The sequence below is a fragment of the Mesoplodon mirus genome, assembly GCF_964341445.2.
Source record: "Mesoplodon mirus genome assembly, contig: HAP1_SCAFFOLD_973, whole genome shotgun sequence".
NCBI classification, from domain to species: domain Eukaryota; kingdom Metazoa; phylum Chordata; class Mammalia; order Artiodactyla; family Ziphiidae; genus Mesoplodon; species Mesoplodon mirus.
This window is the reverse complement of record NW_028295075.1, coordinates 30,076-55,264: the sequence shown is the minus strand read 5'-3', so window position 1 is coordinate 55,264 and position 25,189 is coordinate 30,076. Positions and strand designations below refer to the sequence as shown.

Here is a 25,189-nt window from a genome sequence, read left to right as displayed (position 1 = left end):
AATGCAGGGGACACGGGTTCGAGCCCTGGTCTGGGAGGATCCCACATGCCGTGGAGCAGGTGGACCCGTGGGCCACGGCTGCTGAGCCTGTGCGTCTGGAGCCTGTGCTCCACAACAAGAGGGGCCGCGATGGTGGGAGGCCCGCGCACCACGATGAAGAGTGGCCCCCGCTTGCCGCAACTAGAGAAAGCCCTCGTACAGAAACGAAGACCCAACACAGCAAAAATAAATAATAAATAAATTACTAAAAACTCCTACCCCCAACATCTTAAAAAAAAAAAAAAAAAAACTGCTACTCATTTACCCAAGGAGTACAGAAACATGGAAAATTCAGATATACAGGAAAAGGAAAATTAAGTTGATCCATGATCCTACCAATCAATCCCATTCTGTTTGTTTCTATTCAAATTTATTTTTCCCTTTTAAAGATTAGATCATTCCGTTTTTCAACAATCCTCTTGTTGGTGGCACAGCACTTAGTGGTATGGCATGAACATCCATTCACGTCAACGGATATTTTCCTACAGTTGTATCTTAAATGCCTGCGCCATAGACCATTGAGACCAGAATGCAGTCACCCACCTGCCCTGGTGTCGGTTATTAGGTGGTTTCTCACATTTCACCAGGAAAAACAATGCTGCAGTTAACTCGCTTGCAGTTCACTGCAAGATCTCCGTTAATTTGTACAGATCTGCCTTAATTTCCTTAATTAAAAAACCCAGAGTGGAATTGGCTGGGAGAAAGGACTTAAACTTTTCTAAGATTTTGCATTGTGCATTTCTGGATTGCACTTGCAAGTGTGCTGTTGATGTTACCGTCATGAAGTCCTGCCTGTCGAGTCACTCTGTCCTGGAAGCTCTCAGACTGTTGCTGTCCCCTCCCTTACCCCCCAAGTGTGGCTTCAAGATTGGGTGCCGCCCTGGAGGTGTGGCCTGACCAGGGTCCCTTCTCCCCCTCACCTGGTGCTAAGCCTGGTCTTCTCTGCGAGTGAAGCTGCTGAAGTTGGGGTTCTCGGCCAACTCCCTGAGTTGGACTCAGCTGCTGAAGTTGGTCCGAGGGTGGTAGAGTGCTTCCGCCCGGGCTCCGATGTCCCCGGATGTCATAACCTGTGCTTTCTCCCTCTGTCTAGACCTGGGGCTAGGCGTGCTCAAGGTGCCCAAAGAGGCTAACGAAGGAGGCAGGGCCACGTCTGGGAGCACAAGGAAAGGAAAGCGGCAGCACAGGTCCCCTCAGAACCCACTCCTGGACTGCAGCCTCTGCGGGAAGGTGTTCAGCAGCGCCAGTCCTCTCAGCAAGCACTACCTGACCCACAGCCAGGAGAGGAGACACGTGTGCAAAATCTTCAGCAAGGCCTTTAAGCGTCAGGACCACCTGTATGTAGGAGTCTGGTCGGGACGTCTGTTCAGGGGGCTGCTGGGGGCTGGGCGTGCTCCTGGTTCTTTTGCATCCCCTCCCATCCACCTGCACCGCCCCCCACCGTCGGGTGTCCCAGATGTGTGCGACCTGTGCTCCTACCACGGTCAGTGTTTGTCGGGGCAGGGCCTACACTGCCCCGGACAGCCCGCCCTCCCCAGCCTCCAGATTCACTGCAGTGAGGAGAGCGCCGCTGCGATTTGCAGGCAGGACCCATGTGCTTTCAAAACACACTCCAGAGGCAATTTTGTCATGGAGGGAGTTGGGCTAACTGTGTAGAGAAAGTTTCAGAGTCCTTGGTAGGTGTCTGAGCAGAACAGATATGCACTCCATGAGGAATATATGTTGGCATAACACCAGGGCGTGAGGGGTTCTGAAATGCCTGTTTCTAGAACATGGCAATGCAGTGTTCACTCTCTTTTTTCCTCTTTTAATTCCACCTTTTATTAACTCGATTTTTTTTAAACTTGACTTTCAAAAGCAAGCTCAGTGTAAGAGGAGCAGAATTCCGTTTCTTCTTCATGTCTTAGAAATGATAAGCTTTTCTTGCTGCCGAGGGAGGAGAGACAGACTTTCAAACTGAGAGACTCGTAAGTGGGAGAGGACGATCCCTTGCATGTTTACAGCTCCCCCAGCCTTTACTGAGCCTTCGATGAATCCCGCTTTCATTGTATCCTCTCCCCTCTCGCCATTAAGGATGGGAAATGATTTACTCCTGTCACAAGCTGGTAACAGTTAGGGCTAGAAAGTGGGTCTCCGGATGCCCTCTCTGCTGCTTCCCTCAGATGGAGGCCAAGGGTCCACGTTTGGGAAAGGGTTTCATTATTTACTTGGTTCCATTGATTAGAACCATCCGGAGTAGGATTGTTGGGAACCCAGAGGGTGATTTACCCATTTGTTTATATTTATAATATATTAATGCAGGTATAAGTATGATGTAAATATAATACATACTTGCATTCGTTTATATTTGCAGAAATTATAGGCACATTTGGCTTTTTGTTGTTGTTGCTGTGGGGCTCCCAGGTAGCTGTCTAGAGGACTCCTGTGGGAAGGCGAAGACTCCTTTGTTCAAGGAAGGATCATCCCCAAGTTAGCGTTTCCTTAAGTTTGTTCTCAGAACTCTGGTTCTCTGCTTCTCGGGGATGCTAAAAGGGTCTATTTTAAAAACATGGTTTTGTGGGCAAATAAGTTTGAGAGACATGGAAAGTTCAACAGATATCTCTTTATCTGCTCTGTGGCTTTTCAGTTTGCTCCTAGGAACCTCCAAGAAGTAAAGAGTGTTTTTCCCAAACTTATTTGCCAGCTGAGCCCAAGTCCTCAGGGAGCAACTCTGGAGACTGGTGTTCCTTAGGAACCCACTTTGGGGAACTCTGACTTGGCTCCCACTGATTTTTTTAATCTCAGATTAGGGGTTTGCTTAGGGGTGAGGGCAAGAGCTCCCCCTTCCAGACGGCTTTGGCCGTAGCAGGGGTCTTTCCTCATAGGGTCTGAGCACAGTTTCTGAGTTGCGATGCTGCTGCCCCCTGGGGACACGCCTGGGCTCCTGCAGTGGGTGACCCACGCCGAGACACCCACTAACTTTCTCCTCATGTGATTCCAGGACTGGGCACACGCTCACCCACCAGAAGTCCAAGCCCTTTGTGTGCATTGAGCAGGGCTGCAGCAAGAGCTACAGCGACTACCGCTCCGTGCGCCGGCACTACGAGGTCCAGCACGGCCTGTGCATCCTCAAGGAGGCCCCTCCGGAGGAGGAGCCCTGCGGGAACTCACCCCATGTGCACGAGGTGGCCTGCCAGCCCGCACCCGCGAGCCTGTGGTCCCTGGTGCCCCCGGAAGCCCCATCCCCCATCTCCCTCTTGTCCAACCGAGACCTCCTGCGCTGTATCGTGAGCAGCAGCATCTGCCAGAAGATCCCTTCTCCCGGGCCAGCCCTGGGAGGGCCTTCAGACAGCGGCGAAGGGAGGATCACGGCCTGTTCCTCCCTGCCCTCGTCAGGGTCCTCCTCCTGCGGCCCAGCCAGCACCCCGGCGGCCCCAGGAGCCCTGGGCACTGAGGTTCCCGAGGAGCCCCGGCCCCCACGGAAGGAGCCTGCCATGGACGTGTTCACAGCCGTCCACTCACGGGCAGCGGAGAACAGCGGCCCCGACCCAGCCGAGCCGGAGCTGCCGCTGCTCCAGCCCCCATCATCCCTGGAGGGCTGGCCCGAGGGCGCTCCCTGCCCGCCTGCCTGCCTCTGTTCCATGGCCAGACTGTCCCCGCCAGTTCCCAGCCATCAAGCCACAGTTTCCAGTGGCTCTGAAACCTGTCGGGCTGCCCTAAGAGCAAAGGAAACAGTATGTTTGTCGTCCACAAGCCCTCTGCAGTGCCGTCCCGGGAGGGTTCCGAGCCGGGCCCCGGGCTCAGCAGCGACTCCCCTGCTGGGGAGCCCTCACCCAGCCAGTGCACCGGTCTGGAGGACACGCCGTCTTTCCCTCCCACGCTCCTGAAGGCCCAGGGGGAGGCCTCGGGCGACCCCAGATATGTCAGCACCAGCGGGGAAGACGACTCCTGGGCTTCCAAGAAGAGCAAGTTCGACTGCGACTCCTTCTCGTGGCAGAACCCTGGTGAGCCTGGCACCCAGGACGGCCAGAAGTCCAGCGGCCTCCCGTCGGATGCCACACCGCTCTTCCAGCAGCTGGTCCTGAAGTCTCAGGAGTCTCTGGTGAGCCACGAGCAGATGCAGGTGTTCCAGATGATCACCAAGTCCCAGCGGATCTTCTCCCACACCCAGGTGGCCGCCGCCTCCTCCCAGCTTCCCACACCCGACGGCAATCGAGTTGCCCTGAAGTCACTGCAGGGGCCGTGGCCACAGCAACCCCCACCTGTGGCACCCACTGTTGACTCTCTCCATGCTGGCCCCGTGAACCCTGATCCAGAGGGATCCCTAGCCCGCAGGAGAAAATCCACACCCGCTTTACCCACAGAGCCCTCCCCCAGCAGCGTGAGCCAGGACACAAAGGGAAGACCAAAAGTGGCTGCTGCTCCACCTGCCCCCACGGCGGCGTCCCTGGACCCTCCTGGAAACCCAGACATCTCCTCTCTGGCCAAGCAGTTGAGATCCTCGAAAGGGACCTTGGACCTAGGGACATCTTCTCCCTCGGGGCCTGCATCAGACCCAGTTAGGAGGGGAGGAGCCATCCAGAGCCCACCTCCCAGGGAAGCAGGCCCAGGCTGAGAATGGCACGGCTTCCGGGGCCACAAAAGGTGGAGAGGGCCCGGCCTGCTCCTGGGGCGGAGGCTACAGGCTCTTCTCTGGCAACTCCGGGGCCCAGCACTTCCGGAAGGAGAAAGTGAAAATGGATATTTGCTGTGCAGCTTCTCCAAGCCAGGTAGCCATGGCCTCCTTCTCGTCGTTGGCCGGGCCTCCAGCGGATCCCCCCTGGGACTCCAAGTCCAAGCTGATGATACTCAACAGGATCCAGGTACCAGGGCCCTCTCACGGGACCTGACCATGCGGGGGGCAGAGTCTCGTCCTTACCTGAGTCCGTGTTTCTGACTTGTCCAGGCACTGTATTTAACCTCAGCAAATCCTCAGATGCAGTTTGTTTACAGAGGGGGGAATGAAGGTCCAGAGAAGTGATGGTTCCTCCCATCACCCTCCGCCCTGCAACACACACACACAAAACAGAACAGGGCTTTAGAGTTGTCAGAGACACTTTGCATCATGTTTCTTCACTGAACTTTTTCTGTTTGCTTTCTTTCTGCCTTTCGCTTCCTTTTGGATTTGCCTCCTTCACTTCTTCAGAGAATGTAAAGGCAGAGCTCCTTTACCCTTGATATTTGTACGTGAAATGCTGTGTCTATTCTGGTTGTGAATCACAGGTCCACAAGTCCGACTTGGCCCCTACTGCAGGCCTGGCACTGGTCCGCCCTTTTGGAGCAGCTTGGGTCCTCCCACATAGTGCCCACGAGGTCCTGGGCGCAGAGAGCTTGGCCACGTCTCTTCGTGATGTTCCGAGGTCCAGCATCCTTCCTGTCGCACCACAGCTACCTCCTCCTTTTTTTTTTCCCCACAGCTTTAATATTCACGTGCCATCTAATTCGCCATCTTGAAGTGCACCATCCAGTAGTTTTTAGTTTGTTTACGAGGTCGTGCTCGCATCGCCACTCTTTGCCAATACACTTTCATCACCGCAAAAAGAAACCCCACACTGTTGGTTGTCACCCGCAATCTCTCCATCCCTCCCAGCCCCTGGCAACCATGCATCTACTTTCTGTCTCCATGGATTTGCCTATTCTGGACACTTCATGTGATTGGAATCCTAACGCTGCGTGGCCTTTTGTGTCTTTTGCTTCTTTCACTTAACCTGATGTTCTCAGAGTTCCTCTGTGCTGTAGCACGGGTCAGAACTTCACTCCTTTTTATCGCTGGTAACTTGTGCATTGTTTGGAAACACCATATTTTATTTATCCATTCATCAGCTGATAGATATTTGGGTTGTTTTCCCTTCTTGGCCATTGTGATAATGGTGCTATGAACATTTGTGTACAGATTATTGTTTAGACATATGTTTTCATTTCTCTTGGGAAATACCTTGGAGGGGAATTGGTGGGCTCTAGGGTAATTCTATTGGAGGAAGTGCCAGACTTTTCCAAAAAGCTGTGCTGTTTTATATCCCTACCCAGAGTGTATGAGGCCTGCAGTTTCTCTGCATCCTCACCAACACTTGTTACTGTCCAGTTGGTTCACCTTAGTGGGTGGGAAATGATAATCTCATTATAGTTTAATTTGCATTTCCCCGATGGCTAATAATCCTGAGCATCTTTTAATGGCCATTTGTATATCCTCTTTGGGTAAGTGTCTATTCAGACTCTTTGCCCATTTTTAAATTGGGTTGTGATTTTATTTTTGAGCTGTGAGAGTTCATTATGTATCACTGATACAGAAATATACATAGTCCCTTATCAGATACATGATTTGCAACTTCTTTCTCTTATTCTGTCTTTTCACTTCTTGATGATGTCCTTTGAAGCACAGAAGTTGTAAGTTTTGATGAAGTCCAATACGTCTGTCTTTTGTTTGGTTTTGGAGTCATCCAAGAAACCACTGCTTACTCCAGGGTCACCAAGAATTATACCTGTGTTTTCTTCCAAGTCTTATAGTTTTCACTCTTGCATCTCATTTCTGATATGTTGGCTCAGATGTATTTTCGTCTTCAGGGTGGAAATATCTACCGGCTCCCCAACCCGATGAAGGAGGAGAACATGGCGGGTGGCTGGTAAGTTCCGAAGCCCCTCGGGAGAACTCTGGTGGCTTTGATGTGCTGGCCCTGGGTGAGCGAGCTCTGGATGCTTCACTCCTGAAGGGGTGAGCACCAGGCCACGGAGAATCGGGGGCATCATGTCCATTTCTTTAGGGTTCGTCCAAAGCTGTCAGAGGATCAGTGTTTGGGGACGGAGTCCCATTCTCCCTTTCTTCCCCACAGGAACCAGCACAGTGGTGGTCCCACAGACTGGGCAGAGCCAAGGAGCACTTACGTCTGCAAGAATTGCAGCCAGATGTTTTATACAGAGAGAGGGCTGAGCAGCCACGTGTTTTCACAGCGACCAGTGGCCGTCACCTCGAGGGAAGCAGGAGCCCCAGGTGAAGGGGCTTGAAGCTGCCATTCATCTCAGGATGGAGCCGTCCTCCTGCAGGGAGCCTGGCTGGGGGCCGGGAGTCAGGGCTGTGCTGCTCTGGAGGGGCCCCTTGCTCCCTACGTACTGTGTCTCTTAAAGGGCTGGCTCTTCTCTGTGTGTAGGTGTGTGGCATGGAGTTTTGCAAGCCACCAAGACAGGTGCTGAGGCCAGAGGGGGACAGGCAGAGTTCCCCGGGAGGCAGGAAGTCCTTGGACAACATGACCGCAGCCCCTTTGGTGGTCCCAGTGTCGGTGCCAGTGGCTCCAGCAAACCATCCCCCGGGGAGCAAGGTGGGTGCACTTCCTTCCGGCTGCTTTCCAGCTGCCAGTGGGAGCTGTGAGAAAAGCCCCCAAATCCTGACTCCAGAAGAGCTTGATTTGCGTGTTCCTTCATCCCTTCAACCTCCAGTGAACTTCCTTTGTGTCTGGCCCTGTGCTGGGCAGGGCTGGGGACACCGCAGCGACCACAACAGGCCTGCCCCCGTCTCCTGGGGCTCCCAGCCCAGCGGAGTAGATAGACCCATCCCCGGACACTGACGACCCAGAACGGGCCGGGCTGGGAGAGGGAGCTGTAGGAGCCCCGAGGGCACCAGAGACCCTGCCTGAGGAAGGGGGTGTTGCAGCTGAGAGCTGGAGGATGAGGAGGGGTAAGATGGGCAGAGAGGAGGGGAGATTGCGTGGAGGTAAGAGAGAGTGTAGCAAGGTCAAGCCGTCGTCTCTTCAGCCTGTGCTGGAAGACCCCACCTGGAGAAGTCCATGCTGGACTCGGGTACGGGGTGCATGGAGCCCACTGTTTGTCTCGCAGGAGCTGCTGTCGTTTTGAGGGCAACAGGTTTTCCTTTTGTCATGCTGTTGCATCCGTCTGGCCCCCACACTTTAAGTGCCAGTCACTTTAACAACGGACATGAGTTTCCAAAATGGTCTGAGTGAGGGCCTCTCCTTGGGGGGGGGGGGTTGCCTGAGAAGGCCCCAGCGTCAAATGTCGCCCGGCTTAGGGTCTGGAGTCTGGCTCAGGCGTGGTGGCCCTGCCCGGCTTCCTGCACTGAGGACTCTGGGCATGGCCATGCTGGGTGTGCATTTGGCTGGTCAGTACCCTTTCCCACTCTCAGGCCATCTTGAGGTCTGAGCTTTGGGGCCGGTGGCCTCAGGTGACCCCCGTGGTTCTGAAGTCTCTTCTTCTCCAGGGACAGGAGAAGGACGGGGAAGAGAGAGACTGCAAGGAGAGCAGCCAACACAAGAAGCGGATGAAGCTCCTCCGGCCCAAGGCACTGCTCATCCCTCCTCCGCCCTCCATGTCTGGGGAGCCGGGCCCGGGAGGATGCCGCCAGAGCTGCCTGCGCTCGCCCGTGTTCCTGATGGACCACCTCCTGAAGGGACTGTCCCAGTGACGTCCCTACACACCGCCCCCGATGCTCAGCCCCATCCGGGAGGGCTCTGGGCTGTATTTCAACACTCTCTGTTCCACATTCTGCCCGGGCCCGTCCCGACAGGCTCATCAGCGCCATGCTTGGTGAGTGAGCTTGATCACCCCATGATGGGCCTGCGGGGGGCCAGACCCCCGCCCCCTGTAGAATTTGGTCCATCCATTCTCTCTGGCCTACGCCTGGGTCTGCTCTGGGGGTCCCGTTGCTGTTCAGAACTATCCCAGGACCATCTGGGACCAGCAGCCTTCTAGGTGCTTATAACTTTGTAGCCAGAAAGAAAATAGACGCCATTTAGCCTAACCACCCTTCTGCCTGCCCTTTCGAGTAATTGTTTAAACAGCTTTATTGAGGTATAATTCACATGCCATATGAATCACCCATTTAAAGTGTACAGTGATTTTTTAGTGTATTCTTAGGATTGGACACCCATCCCACAATCTAATTCTAGAGCATTTTCATCACCCCAGAAGATTATATCCACGAGCGGTGACACACAGGCCCTGTAGCCCCCAACTCCTCAGCCCTGGGCAACCACCAGTCTACCAACCTACTTTTTCTACGGGTCTCCCTATTCTGGACATTTCATGTAATTGGAATCATAAAATACGTGACATTCTGTGTCTAGTTTGTTCACTTAGAATAATGTTGTCAAGGTTCATGTTGTAGTATGCATCAGTGCTTCATTTCTTTCTATGGATGAATGATATTGAATTCTCTGGATAGACAACATTTTATTTATCCATTCATCAGTTGACGAGCATTTGGGTTGTTTGTGTCCTTTGGCTATTGCAAACAGTGCTGTTAAGAACATTTATGTGTAAGTTTTTGTTGGACATAAGTCCTCATTTCTCTTGGGTATATAACTCAGAGTGCAATTGCTGGGTCAAAGGGTAACTATGTCTAACCATTTAAGGAACTGCCAGACTGCTTTGCAAAATGGCCGGGTCATATTAAATTTCCACCAGCATTGTATGAAAGTTCCAGTTTCTCCACATCCTTGCTCACACTTCTTAGCTGTCTTTTTTATTACACCCATCCTAGTGGGTGTAAAGTGGTAGCTCATTGTGAGGTGTTTGTTTGTTTGTTTGTTTTGTGGTACGTGGGCCTCTCACTGTTTGTGGCCTCACCCGTTGTGGAGCACAGGCTCCGGATACTCAGGCTCAGCAGCCATGGCTCACGGGCCCAGCCGCTCCGCGGCATGTGGGATCTTCCCAGACCGGGGCACGAACCCATGTCCCCTGCATCGGCAGGCAGACTCTCAACCACTGCGCCACCAGGGAAGCCCTGTCTTGCTACCTTTGTGGAAAGTCAGTTGACCATAAATGATTTGAGATGTTTCTTCTTTTTTAATACAGATATTTTACAGCTATAGATTTCCTTCTGAACATTGCTTTAGCTACATTTTGTAAGTTTTAGTATGTTGTGTTTTTATATTCATTCACCTAAAGTATTTTCTAATTTATCATTCCACTTCTTATTTAATACACTGACTATTAAAGAGTGTGTTGCTTAATTTTCACATATTTGTGAATTTTCCAAATTGCTGCCTTTTATTGATTTGTACTCTAATTCTCTTTTGGTCAGAGTACATACTTTGTTTCTTTTTCAATTTAATTTATTTAATTTATTTATTTTTTTTTGGCTGTGCTGTGCGGTTTGCAGGATCTTAGTTCCCCCACCAGGGGTCGAACCCATGCCCCCTGCAGCGGAAGCGTGGAGTCCTAATGACTGGACCGCCAGGGAATTCCCTTAAATTTATTTTAAAATTTAAAATTTATTGAGGCATGTTATATGGGCTAGAATCCAGTCTGTCTTGAAGAATGTTCCATGTGAATCTGAGAAGAATGTATTCTACTGATGTTTGGTGGAATGCTGTATTTTGTCTGTTTTGTCTAGTTAGTTTCAATTTCCTTGTTGATCTTCTGCCTAGTTGCCCTATCCACTGTTGAAAGTATTGAAATCTCCAACTATTATTTTTTAATGGTTTATTTCATCCTTCAGTTCTGTCGTTTGTTGCTTGGTGTATTTTGGGGGTCTGTTTTTAGGTGTGTATATGTTTGTAATTGTCACATCCTCCTCACGGCTTGACCTTTTATCATTAGGATGTGATTGTGACATCATTTGTCATTATTACAATAATTTTATCATTATCTCTAGTAATATTTTTGGTTTTAAAGTCTAATGTGCCTGACATTCATATAGCCATTCCATTCTCTTTTTTGGTTGTTGTTTGCTTGGTATATATTTTTCTCTTCTTTTACTTTCAGCCTATTTGTGTCTTTGAAAATAAAGCATGTTACCTCTAGACACCATTAGGTGGATCATGTGTTTTTTATCCAGTCTTACAAACTCTGCCTTTTGATTGGTTTGTTGAATCCCTTCTTGTTTAATGTTATATTGATATGGTTGGATTTACATCTGCCATTTTGCTTTTTATTTTCTATATGTTACATGTCTTTTTCTCCCTCTGTTCCTCCTTTCCTGCTTTCTTTTGTATTAAGTGAGTATTTTCTAGTGTGACATTTTAATTCCGTTAATTTTTCACTGTGTCTTAGTCATTTCTTAGTGGTTGCTCTAGGACTTAAAATATATGTCTTATCAGAATCTGTTAGGATGTGTAATAACTCATTAACAGTGAAATATAGAAACACTGCTCCTATCTAGCTCTATTCCTTCTAACTCTTTTGCTATTATATGTGAGAGACCCAGTAATACCTTACTGGTCATGTTTCTTGCTTTATATACTTTTATTTCGTGTAAAAACACAGAATAAAGGAAAACAAGCATGATTTATAGAGGTTGTTATATTAACCTTCTTATTGACCATTTCTGATCTCTTCATTTATTCTTGTGGATTTGAGTTACTGTCTGAGGTGATATTCCTTTACTCCAATGCAGCTGTGCTCCTTGTGCAGTTACTGTCACATATATTATATTTCTATATGTTAGAGGCCCACAATACATATTGTTTTATGCAGTTATTTTTAAGGCCATTAAAAAAAGAAAAGAAATATGTAATCATAGTGATTTTTATAGTTACCCATATTTACTAGCGCTTCGCTTTTTTTTTTGGTTTGGATTCAAGTTACCATCTGATGTCATTTGCTTTCAATCTGAAGGACTTTCTTTACTATTTATCTTTATTAGGGATATATAATTCACATACCATACAATTCATCCCTTTAAAGTATAGAATTCAATGGTTTTTAGTATATTCACAGAGCTGTGCAACCATCACTACCATCCGTTTTCAGAAATTTTCATCATCCCCAAAAGAAGCCCTGTACTTATTAGCAGTCCCTCCTTTCCATCCTCCCCGTCCCCAGCCATGGGTAACGACTAATCTACTTTGTCTCTATCGATGTGGCTATTCTGCATATTTCATATGAGTGGAATCATACAGTATGTGGTCCTTTATGAATGCCTTCTTTTAGTTAGCATGATGTTTTTAGGTTTCATCCAAGTTGCAGTATGTATCAGTACTTTGTTCCTTTTTGCGGGCTGAATAATATTTCACCTTTAATATTTCTTGTAAGACAGGTCTGCCAGCAACAGGTAGCCTCAGTTTTTATTTATCTGGGAGTGTCTTTATTTTACCTTCATTTTTGCAAGATAATTTGCTGAATATAAGATACTTGGTTAACACTTTTTTACTTTCAGTAATTTGAATATATTATCCCATTGCCTTGTAACCTACATCGTTTCTCTTAAAAAGTTAGCTGTTAATTTTACTGTAGTGCCCTTGTATGTAACAAATTGTTTTTCCCTTTTTGCTTTCAAGATCTTATCTTTATTTTTGCTTTCCACATTTTGCCTATGTTATGTCTGGATGTAGAGCTCTTTGTGTTTAATCTTTCTTGGAGTTTGTAGAGTTTGCTGGATATACATATTGTTTTTCATCAACGTTGGGAAATTTTCAGCCATTAATACTTTAAATATTCTGTCCCTTTCTCCCCTCTTTCTGGTACTCCCACTACATATATATTGTTGCATTTAATGACATCTCACATTTCTCTGAGGCTCTCTTCACTTTCCTATATTTTTTTCTCTCTGTTCTTCAGATTTCATAGTCTCCATTGTTCTATCTTCAGGTTTGCTGATCATTTCATTTGCCAGCTCAGATCTACTGTTGAGCCTTATTTTGGTTATTGTACTTTTTTAACCCCTGAACTATTTCCATTTGGTTCTTCTGTTTTTTGGCTGCATCACACAGCATGCAGGATCTTACTTCCTCTACTAGGGATCACACCCATGCCCCCTGCAGTGGAAGCGTGGAGTCTTAACCACTGGACCGCCAGGGAAGTCCACATTTGTATCTTTTTAAAAAATAATTTCCATCTCTTGATGGCATTTTCTCTTTGATGAGAAATTTTTATTTTATCTTACTTTAATTCTTTAAGCATGGGAGCCAGGGGAAGAAGAAGCCCCCATCTCCTTGGCTGCACCTACCTGGGTAGAGCTTCCTTTACAAAGAGCTGGGGGCTAGGTGGGTAAGGGAGTGGGCCATGGCTCCAGTGCCACAGACTCTCACTGTTCTTCCCGAGATTTAGTAGATTTTCTTGAATGAGTATTTCTTAAAATGCTGTATGCCTTTAGGACAACTTGCAGACTTTAGCTTACTGTTCTTTTTTTTTTAATGATTTTTGTCAGTAAATCTGTTGTTTTGCCGAGTTCCTTACTCTACTTTTTCAGAAGTCTTATCCCACTTCCATGCAATCTTTTTATTTTATTGTGATGTGAACAGTTAATCTGTGATCTGCCCTTTTAACAAATATTTAAGTGTGCAATACAGTATTGTTGACTATAGGTACAATGTTATACAGCAGATTTCTAGAGCTTGATTAATTGAAACTTTATGCCCATTGATTAGTAACCTCCCATTTCCCACTGCCCCAACCCCTGGTGACCCCTATTCCACTCTTTGATTCTATCAATATGAATTCAACTACTTTAGATACGTTATATAAGTGGAGTCATGCAGTATTTCTCTTTCTGTGACTGGCTTATGTCACTTAGTATTATGTCCTCAATGGTCATCCATGTTGTTGCATATTGCAGAATTTCTTTTTAAGGCTAAATGGTATTTCATTGTATGTTTATGTCACATTACCTTTATGTGCTCATCTGTCAGTGGACATTTAGGTTGTTTCCACATCTTGGCTATTATGAATGGTGCTGGAGTGAACATGGGAGATATCTTTTCAGATATCTTTTTGAGGTCTTGACTGCAGTTCTTTTGGATGAATACCCAGAAGTGGGTTTGCTGCATGATATGGTAGTCCTACTTTTAATTTTTGAGGAAACTCCATACCATGCAATCTTTTTTTTCCAATTTTCAATTTTATATTGGATTAGAGTTGATTTACAATGTGTTAGTTTCAGGTATACAGCAAAGTGATTTTGTTATACATAATCACATATCTATTGTTTTTTAGATTCTTTTTCCATATAGGTTATTACAGAGTATTGAGTATAGTTCCCTGTGCTATACAGTAGGTCCTTTTTGATTATCTATTTTATATACAGTAGTGTGTGTATACCATGCAATCTTGAAGAGCCTGCTTTTAGCTGCTCTGGAAAGGCAGGCAAAAAGGGCCTCATGGGTCAGTTGTAGCCAGTCTCCTTGAGCCTCTTCTTTGGGCGTTTTCCAGATCACATGGACGGCTCTTTTGGCATCAGTGTGGTGAAGGACAACAGCAAGATCAGCACTGAACCGTGAGTTGGAACAGACTTAGAACCTGAGGGTCCTTGCAATGTGGGGATGCTTTTACCCTCCTTGCATTCCAGTGTCGGTTTTTCCCAAGGGAGCCTTCATCACGGGAAAGTCAGGTCTAGACCCAGAACCTCTCTAGGAGAGAAGTGGTGGATTTCTCCAGGTGTTTCCCCAATATTCCTTCTGTCCAGACATACCATAGTTGGATGTCTGCAGACAGAATGCCCAGCACCCTGGGGTTCTAGATAGAATTGGTGATGGCGCAGTGAGATACTGTTTTGTAGCTTGGATGTTACCTTGGATACAGCAGAATGCCAGGTATCAGCACATACCTCCCCTGTCCTAGACCCCAAACGCCTGAAGCCAGAAATCTGGCGAAAAAGCAAATTGGAGGAAGGAAGGAAGTATCCCTCAAGAGGTCTCTGGAATACCAGAGCGTGTCTACTGGGCTGATGAGCACTCCCTGTGTCTGAGAGATGGCCAAAAGGTGGGTTCCACAGCCCTGGTGAGCAGGGCTCACCGCACATCTCTCTTGTATTTCCCATCTTGGTCACACACATATGCCTTTTATGTCCGTGTGTGTGGCCTCATTTCAGACACATCAACATAGGGAGCCAGTTTCAGGCTGAGATCCCAGAGCTCCAGGACAGATCACTGGCTGGAAGTGACGAGCATGTAGCTACTCTGGTCTGGAAGCCATGGGGAGATGTGATGACCAACCCGAAGACGCAGGATAGAGGTGACTGAGACTTTGGGGCCAGGTTCCTGAGAGCCCTCCTCCATGTCCAAGGGGTTTCTCCTCCCAGTTCTCACCTTGACCAAGAAGCAGTGATCCCCAGGCGGGGGTGGGGTGGGCAGAGCTGGCCTTCAGCGCAGGACTGCTTTGCTGTGCTGCAGTCCCTTGCCCCACCTCTCCTCTCACCCAGTAGCTGGGCAGGCCATCCAGAGCAGGTGCCAGGAGCAGGGTTTCTGCCCATCCTCCTTGTCCCTCCCTTCCCTCAGCCTGCTTGTAACAGAGAGGTGAGGGAGATGGTGACAGGAGCCCCCCACCCCATCTGTGCTGTTGGGGAGGTTTCCTCTCTGGCACTTGCTGACCCTCTGTGTCTCCTCTCCTTCTCGCTGCCGGGCTGCCTGCTGGAAACAGTGACCGAACTCTGCAACCTGGCCTGCTCCAACGTGATGCCGGGCGGGGGCACCAACCTGGAGCTCGCTCTGCACTGCCTGCATGAAGCCCAGGGCAACATCCAGGTGCGGTGCAGGCGAGGGGGGTGCTCAGAGGAGCTGTGGGAAGCTCCCTGCTCTCTTAGGGCCAGGGGCTCTAGGCGCAAGACACGTGCCTTCTACCTGGGGCTTTGCAGCTCACGAGAACCAAAGGCTGGCCACCCACCCTTCTCCCTGGTCGCTTTGGGACTGGTGGTGTCCTTTTGAACGTAGGGGAAATGCACACATACGGGCTCAATCAGTTATTTCTCTGGGGTGACAGCAGAGCACCAGGGTTCCTCCAGCGTTACCTCATCTCAGCGCAGCACTGGGGAGGCGGTGCCTAGCAGAACCAACTCAGGGCCTGCATTAATCTGGTTTATTTACTGAACATTGACTTTTGGATTAAAAATGGTGTATGCAAACCTCTGATGCAACAGAAATGCCTCTGCCTCCTCCAAGGACCCTCCTCACAATCCTGAAGTTTAGACAATGAAGAAGTCCAACTGTGTGTAGTGGGAGAGGAAGTCACGTCACCCGAGTTGGAGACCCAAGAGTCAGGGCTACATGGTGCTTTTTCTCAAGCTGAGAGGCAGTGGCTGGCACGTGGTGGGTGCTCAGCAGAGTAATCAGCACACGTTTACTGGGTCCTCCTGATACCTGGTGATGTCATGGTATCAGGCTGGGGCCAGCTCAGGGGCCCATTCTTGGTTTAATGCTCTGCTGCCACCATCTTGAAATTCTTAATAGTTTCTGAGCACAGGGCCCCGTGTTTCCATTTTGCGCTGGGTCCTGCAAACTGCATAGCGAGTCCTGACCGGGGTTATGCTGTTGAGCAAGACAAATGCCCCCTCTTTGCAGGGCTTACATTTTAGGAGAGTGAGCACATGAAATACATTTTTTAAAAGTGATAGATAATGATGAGTGCTATGAGGACCATAACATGGGGTAGGGCGGGGGCAGTGCCGCTCCAAATGCTGCTCCCTGAAGAAATAAGGAGCTTGTGCCAGAATAAGTCCACACACTGTTTCGTCATCAAGTAAATCTTGCTATGAAAAAGGTAACGTCAGCTGCACTCAACAGTCCGCTTAGTGCTGTAGGCAATGTGTCCCAAGTGGTTCACAGCTGGTGGCCAGTCCACAGACCGACCACACTTTGAGTCGCCCTGGGGTAGGGGTGGCTTTAGGGAGGGCTGCACATATTTTCTGAATGGATGAAAGAATGAAGGTGGGCCTCTACCTCACCTTCCCTCCCTCAGAGAGTTGCCCACCACTCCTCTCGTTCCAGGTTGCCCTGGAGACCCTGTTACTGAGAGGACCCCAGAAGCCACGGACTCACCCTCTCGCCAACTATCACTACACAGGTAACGAGCGTGGCTGCCCGCGTGGTTTTGGCCTGGCTGAGGCCCCTGCGAGCCAGTCACTTTCCATGGCAAGCTCTGCACGTGCCTCCCGGAGTTCTCTTGGGGCCTACACCTGCCCTCCCAGAAGGGCCCGTCCTCTCTGGGGGACTCAGTGGGTGCTGTTCTCTAGTTGGATCCAACCTTCCCCTTTCCACTGGTTCCCTCGTGGGCTCTTCCTGGCCAGAAGGGGGGTGCCAGGTTGGGGTGGGCTCAGGTTTCCCAGTTGAGCACTCCAGCCTTGGAGTCAGGCAACCAGGGGCCCACGGCTGCCCTTGGCAAGTCTCTTAACCAGAGGAAGCCTCAAGTTGCTGCACCTGTCAAGTGGGGATGGTAATAGCCCCTACCTGCTAAGGTTTTTGTGAGGATTGTGTGAGATAAAGCAAGTAAGGGGCTTAGCAGAAATCTTGGCATATAAGTGGCGCTCAGTGGCCTGAAAAAGGAGGGGAGTCTGCACTTCAGCCGTGGCTGTGGTCCCAGAAGGAGAAACAGCCTTCCTCCTCTTGGCTGTTTCTCCAATAGGTTCGGACATCTGGACCTCCATGGAGAAGAGGCTCTTTAAGAAGGCGTTCTGTGCCTACAAGAAGGACTTCTACTTGATACACAAGATGGTAAGGCGAACATGGCAGGCTGGTGTAGACAAGGCTCCTTCACACGGCCGAGGCGCTAGAACTGCAGGGCCTGTCAGGGACGATACTCTGCTCATGCTGTGAACAGTTGACAACTACAATGCCATTGCTTGGAACAACCTGAAACGGTACAGAAATGAATCCCATGTTCCAAATAAAGCCCTCCAGACCCCTCCCCACAATCCTACTTCTGATTGATAACCTGACAGGTATTTACTGCCCATATGGATTTTACACACCTATATGCACTTTCTCAAAAAAGGATGACATCATATACTTAATATCCTGCTGATTAATTTGCTTTTTTTTAACTTGATGTACGCAAAATTGCACATAATCGAAGTGTAAGATTTAATGTTTTTGACATAGTTATACACTTGTAAGACCACCACCATGATCAAGATAATGAGAGTATCCTTCACCCCCAAAAGTTCCCTCCTGCCCCTTTGCAACCCTTCCTTCCTGCCACCCGGGTCCCTAGTCAACTCTTGTCTACTTTCTGTCACTCTAAATGAGTTTGCATTTTCTAGAGGTTTATATAAATGGAATAATCATACAGCATGTGATCTGCTTTGTCTGGCTTCTTACACTCAACCTAATGATTTTGAGATTCATCTATGTTGTCATGTGTACCCATAGTTCATCCCTTTACTGTTGAGGAGTATACCACTGTGTGGACGGACCACCGTTCATTTAATCATCCACCTGTTGGTGGTTTCCAGTTACTGATGACTACAGATAAAGCTGCTCTGCACATTTACATACAAGTCTTTGTACGGACATGTACTGGGTTTTTTTGTTTGTTTGTTTTTTTTTTTGCGGACACGGGGTTGGGATTATAAATACCTAGGAGGGGAATGAGGGTAACTTATAGTAGATGTATGTTTAACTTTTTAAGAAACTGCCAAACTGTTTTCCAAAGTGGCTCTACCACTTCCCATTCCCACCAGCAGGTTATGAAAGGTCCAGTTGCTCCACACCCTCGTCGACACGTGGTATGCTAAGTCTCTTTAATTTTAGCCATTCTAATGAGTGTACAGTAGCATCTGACTCCATTTTCCTAATGACTAATGATGCTGAGCATCTTTGTGTTTTTTTGCTCTATGTGCACCTTCTCTGGTGAGCTGTCTGTTCATATCTTTTGCCTCTGTTTTTATTGGAGTGTCTGTGTTTTTATTGAGCTGTAGGAGTTCTTATTTTGTTCTGAACACCAGTCCTTTATCCAGATATATGCTTTGGAAATATTTTCTCCCAATATGCCATTTGTCAGTCTTCTAACAGTGTCTTTTGAAGAAAGTTTTAAATTTTGCTTAAGCATAACTTACTAGTTTCTCTTTTATAGACTGTGCTTTTCGTGTTGTATCTAAGAAATCTTTGCCTAACCCAAAGTCACAAAAATTTTCCCCTATGTTTTCTTCTGGAGGTTTTATAGTTTTAGGTTTTATTTCTAGATTTGTGATCCATTTTAAGTTTATTTTTGTATGGGGTGCGAGGTGAGTTCATTTTTGCATATGGATATTTATTCCAATACCTTTTGTTGGAAAGACCATACTTTCTCCACTCAGTTGCTTTTGTACCTTTGTTAAATATCAGTTGGCCATATATATATGCATCTACTTCTGGACCCTGTATTCTGTTCCATTGATCTGTTTGTCTTTTATTAAGCTATTCCCATACTGTCTTTATTACTGTAGCTTTATTCTAAGTCTTGAAATTAGAAAATGTTAGTCCTTCAACTTTGTTATTCTTTTTCAAAGTTATTTTTTGTATTCTACATCCTTTTTAATTCCCTATGAATTTTAGAAATAACTTGTCAATTTCAAAATAAAAATTCCTACTAGGAACTTGATTGGTACTGTTTTTGACTCTATAGGTCAACTGGGGAGAGTTGTTACCTTAACAATATTGAGTCTTCTGACTCGTGAACAGGGTATATCTCTCTATTTCAATCTTTAATTTTTCAGCAATGTTTTGAAGTTTTCAGTGTACAGTTGTTGCATACTTTTTGTCAGATTTATTCCTAAGCGCTTGGTTTTTCTCTGTTTTGTTTTTGGGTTTTTTTTTGCGGTACACGGGCCTCTCCCCATTGTGGCCTCTCCCGCCGCAGAGCACAGGCTCCGGACGTGCAGGCCCAGCGGCCATGGCTCACGGGCCCCGCCGCTCCATGGCACGTGGGATCCCTCCAGGACCATTGCACGAACTCGTGTCCCTTGCATCGGCAGGCGGACTCTCAACCACTGCGCCACCAGGGAAGCCCAGTACTTGTGTTTTTTATGATGTTATAGAGTTCTTTTTTATTTCAGTTTCCAATGGTTTGTTGCTACTATGTATAGAAATAAAATTGATTTTTATATTGATCTTGTGTTCTGAAATGTTGCCAAACTAACTTACTAGTTTTGGTAACTTTTTTGTGGATTCCACTGAATTTTCTACATAGACAGTCATATCATCTGCAAATAAAGACACTTTTCTTTCTTCCTTTCCAACCTGGATGCCTTTACTTTTTTTCTTGCCTTTTTGCACTCTAGAACCACCAGTACAGTATTGAGTAGAAGTGGTGAGAGTGGAAATCCTTGTGTTGTTCATGATATTTGAGGGGAAACCACTCCACCGTTAGCTGTAGGGATTTTGTAGGTATCATTTATCAGGTTGAAGAGAAGTTCCTTCTATTCCTATTGTGCTGAGACTTTCCATCAGGAATGGACATTGGATTGTATCAAATGCTTTTTCTGCACCTATCAAGATGCTCATATGATTTTTCTTTTAAGTTTAATATGATGAATTACATTGATTTTCGATTGTTAAACCAACCTCACGTTTCTGGGATGAGCTCCACTTAGTCATGGTATATTGTCCTTTATATATATATATATATATATATATATATATATATATATATATGTATATATATGTGTGTGTGTATATATATATATATATATATACACATATATATACATATACATATATATATTGTTGGATTCTGTTCGTTAAAGTTTTGTTTAAAAATTTTCATCTATGTTCATGAGGGACATTGGTCTGTAGCCTTCTTTCCTTGTAATATCTTTGTCTGGCTTTGGTGTCAGAGAAATGTTGAACTTATGGACTGAGTTGGGAAGTATTCCTCCCTCTTCAGTTTTTTGGAGGGCTCTGCCTAGCTGTCGCATAAGGCTATGAGGTATCCACCACGTAAGGACACTCTGCTTTAATTAGTCCCTGTCGGTAGACATGTGGCTCCACATGATGTCACAGTGAGCGTCCTCGTGTGTACCTTTGTGTGCGTTTTCCTGGAGAGAAGCCTTCCTGGTCCAGCCTTGTTGCTCAGAGCATGCAGAGCTTAGATGGTTTTGACTCTGGTGGCTTCTCTCTGAACTCCTTCATCCCCAGGAGGACTTTGTGATTCTCTGTCCCCCGTAGCAGAGGAGCATACGAAGCCGTAGGGGAGAGACGTTTCAGGAGGGCTTTCAAAAAGTGGCGGCTGGCCCCATGGGGAGGGGATTTAGGGCGTCAAGGCCATACTCACTGCTACTCCTGAGGCACTGTCCTTAGCCAGCTTCTGTCTTCCTCCACTAGGTCCAGACAAAAACAGTAGCCCAGTGTGTCGAGTTCTACTACATGCAGAAGAAAATGATCGATTTTGACTGTGGCCGAGCCCCAGTGCCGGAAAAGAGGGTCAAGAGAGAGCTGGGTGAAGCAGACAGGACAGAAGCAAAGGTAGAGGGTCTCGCGGTAGGGCTTCAGGAGTTCAGCACGGATCTGGATGCCCGGTGCTCATCCAAGCTGGGTGGCGGCGGGGGGGTGCACCCCGCGACGTCTGGATGCTCTGGACACCTGCTTCTCCCTTAGAAGGGCGGCGGGGCGGTCAGCACCCTTTCATCACCTCTGCCCCCTCTGCAGGTCACTCGTAGCCCTCGGAGGAAACCCAGCCACCGTCCAACCCCCGAATTACAGAGGCCTACTGAGAGTTCCAGGAGGGAGTTCATCCCCAACTCCAGCCCAAACACCAGCTCGAAGCGGACCCCTGAGCTGCCGGGGAGCAGCAAGGGCCAGGGCTTCTTTCCCTGCCAGAAGTGTGAGAGGTACCGCCCTTTCCCTAGATGCTCCCACACCGCCTGCCCTCAGCCCTCTGGGGTGCCCCCCTCAGGGCTACCCGCCTCCCCCTGCTCTGACCCCTGTGTCCTCTGGTGCCTCCTCAGGGTGTTTGGCAAGATCAAGGGTCGGAATGCCCACATGAAGTGGCACCGGCTTCAGGACCACGTGGATCCCACCGTCAGGGCAAGGTGGCCCGTGGAGCCCTTCCAACTGTAGGAGGAGGAGGGCGAGCTAGGGGCTGGCATCGGCCCTCTGCGTGGGCAGCTAGTTGGGATGGGCACCTCCAGCCCTGTTGCGTCTCCTTTGTTGTTTCTGTACGTTTTCCCTTGTATATAGTATTAAATTTGTTTCTTAAGAAGCTGTCTTCTGGCTTCCCTGCCTGTTGATCCAGCGAAGGCTTTTGAGCCCCTGCTGCTCCCAGAAGCCACAGTGACTGAGTCCCTGCCCTGGAGGACCCTCATACATTAATGCAGCCAGCATTTATCAAGCACCTGCTGTAGCTGTGCCAGACAATGCCCAGTCCACGTGATGGGGACATAGTGATGGAGGGACAGGCCCCTCCCCTCACAGAGCTTACATTTTAGGAGCGGGAAGGTAGGAGTGATAAAGCAGCAAAAAGGTGAGTTTAGATATCTATAGTGCATATGCTTTGGGCCGTAATAACAGAGGAGTCAGCGTAGGTTTAAGCTCTCAGGACACGTGGTGGTGCCAGTGGCTCCACGGTGAAGTCCAGGCCTGCCAGCAGTGGCCAGCGTCTGCAAGTCGGCTGCAGCAGCAGCAGCAAGAATCCCCTCTTGTACGCGGAGCACCCAAACCTTCGGAGGGTGCAGGGCAGAGAGCAGCTCCCTCCCTTCCTTGTTCCCCTTTTTAAAAGTGAGGAAAGCTTGTAGCAGCGCCCAACGGAACGCCCCTCACGTCTCCTCGGCCAGAACTGTAGCCCGTGCTCTTTCTGAACTGATCCGTGGCAGTGGAAAGGCAAGTGGCCACCGTTATCCCAGACCCTCAAGATTTGTCTCCAGGACAAAAGCATAAGTTGTGTTCCCCCCAGTTCCAGGAGTGGGGAGAACCAGTGTGTTCCCTCAAATTTGTTGTCACCCGATCCAAACTGGAATCCCATTTGCCAGGAAAAGAAGAGGAAGCAGAAACGGCCACTGGGGAGTCAGACCTTGTGTCCACCACAAAGTGACGAGGAAAGTACAGCAGCGGGCCAAGTCCGAGGGAGTGACGGAGTGGCAGACGCTGGCAGGTGGATGGCACGGGAGTGGGAAGCCACACTGAGGATGCTGCTGAGGCTGAGACCCACTTCCAGGCCCCGGTGAGGCAAAGCACAGACTCTGCCACGGGAACCAGGGGAGGCTGTGCAAAGCTCTAGCTGCTGTGTGGGGGCCGTGGGCGGCAAGACGGGAATCCTGGAGAGTAGCTGGAAGGCTCTCAGCGGAGATGGTGGCCTGGGCTGGAGTAGCAGTGAAGAGGCCAGAAGCGCAAGGATTAGAGATCATGTTCGAAGTAGATTCAGACTTGCTGATGGGTCTCACGTCACAGGGAGAGCTGGTAAGGAAAAGGACAGATGGAGGTTGGCAGGGCAGGTTGGGGTTTGAGCAACTGAGTAGATGCTGTTAACTGAGATGAGGAAGAGGGACACCTCAGAGGATTGATGGCTTAAGACGTGATTGTGTCTGTAACTATGTGCTGCCTTCGGAGGGACTGGCTAGGGGAGCAGGGCAAACGCTGGTGTCAGGAGGCTTCACAGAAGGGCCAGGTTTCAGCTCAGTCCATCTGAAAAGACGGGGAGGGAGGAGGAGCAGAGGAGGAAGTTGAGTTGGAAGCGGTGCGGGCACTGTGGTTGGGGAAAGGACTCTGGCATCAGATGAACCAGAATCTACAGCCTGGCTCTTCTTCCTTCTTTGCCACCTTGGGCAAGTCATTTGCCCTGTTTGAGTCTCAGTTTTCTCATTCTGTAACTGGGATGGAAAATGCCTACCCACATATATCTGGCTTGTTTGTTTGTTTTTAATACCCTTTAACTTTTTGTTGTTGTTTTGCTGTGTTGGGTCTTCGTTTCTGTGCGAGGGCTTTCTCTAGTTGCGGGAAGCGGGGGCCACTCTTCATCGCGGTGCGCGGGCCTCTCACCGTCACGGCCTCTCGTTGCGGAGCACAAGCTCCAGACGCGCAGGCTCAGTAGTTGTGGCTCACGGGCCTAGTTGCTCCGCGGCATGTGGGATCTCCCCAGACCAGGGCTCGAACCCGTGTCCCCTGCATTGGCAGGCAGATTCTCAACCACTGCACCACCAGGGAAGCCTTGATGAGAAAAATGTAAATCGGATATTGGCAGGTGCCCCGTATGACCTGAGCACTCATGCTGTTGCTGTCACCGTGTGGGTCCCATGCTCCATAACAAGTGAAGCCCGATGACACTGGAAATGAAAGTCTCTGGCTTCATGGTCGGGTGGTATATTAGTTATCTATTGCTGCATAAGAAATTAAGCTGAAACTTAACAGCTTTAAACAAATGGAAACTTTTACAATAGTGCTGCTTAGAGGGGCAGGGAACCCAAACTGTTTGTGGTTATCCAAACTCACCCCCATCTTATCTGGCAACCACAAGTGGGTGGTCCAGAAGAATTTCTGAATGTAAGAAGAGAGTTGGGCAAAGGTTTCTTGTGAATTACCTCCCTCCAGACAAACTCCACCCCCAGAAAACTGTTTTCTCAACCCCAAATTATCTGCATCGTAATCATCTAGGGGTCCTGTAAAAAATGCAAATTCCTGTACCCCACCACAGACTTTCCTAATCTGAATCATTGGAGGTAGCGCCCTGGAACTTAAATTTTTTAAAGAAACTTTCTTAGAAGACTAGTTTTTAGATATGCATAAAAGTTGGGAAGATGGTACAGAGAATTTCCATATACCCCACACTCAGTTTCCCCTATTCTTATCTTACATTAGTATGGTACATTTGTTACCATTAATGAACCAATATTGCTATATTATTATTAACTAAAGTCCATCCCTCATTCAGATTTCATTAGTTTTTACCTCATGTCCCTCTTCTGTGCCAGGATCCTCCCAGGACACCACATTACATGTAGTTGTCACATCTCCTTAGGCTCCTCATGGCTGTGACAGTTTCCCAGACTTTCCTTGTTTTTGTTGACAGCTGTGAGAAGTCGTGGTCAGGTATTTTGGAGAATGTGCCTCAGCTGGGGTTTGTCTTATGTTTCTTATGATCCGAGGGGGAGGAAGACCACAGAAGTGAAGTGCCACTGTCCTCACATGGTATTCAGGGTGCACAGTATCAGTGTGACTTGTCACTGTTGACGTTAACCTCCACCACCTGGCTGACAATGTTTGTCATGTTTCTACGCTGTAAACTTAGTCCCCGCCCCCAATACTGTCATCTGTGGAAGGAAGTCACTGTGCACAGTTCATGCGTAAGGTGTGAAGAGTCATGCTTCAACTTCTTGAGGGCAGAATAGCCACATAAATTATTTGGAATCATGCACGGCCATTTATTTCTTTGTTCAGTCATTCATTTATATCAGCATGGGCTCACGGAGATTTTATAGACTGGGTTATTATCCAGTGCTACTTTGTTGCTCAGATTGTTCCAGCTTTGACTATCGGGAGCTCTTTCAGTTGGCTCCTGTGTCTCTTTGACATAC

General features: G+C 48.2%; 1 pseudogene across 1 annotated transcript; it reads left to right on the top strand.

The window, feature by feature from the left end:
- Nucleotides 1-602: 602 nt before the first annotated feature.
- Nucleotides 603-25,113, top strand: LOC309797782 (zinc finger protein 541-like; annotated as a pseudogene). Its single transcript has 14 exons — nucleotides 603-1,373; nucleotides 3,017-4,877; nucleotides 6,616-6,674; nucleotides 6,882-7,039; nucleotides 7,197-7,364; nucleotides 8,258-8,583; nucleotides 14,149-14,212; nucleotides 14,807-14,949; nucleotides 15,355-15,458; nucleotides 16,698-16,773; nucleotides 17,332-17,420; nucleotides 21,009-21,149; nucleotides 21,333-21,514; nucleotides 21,632-25,113. The product of its transcript is annotated as a zinc finger protein 541-like (transcript).
- Nucleotides 25,114-25,189: the final 76 nt, after the last annotated feature.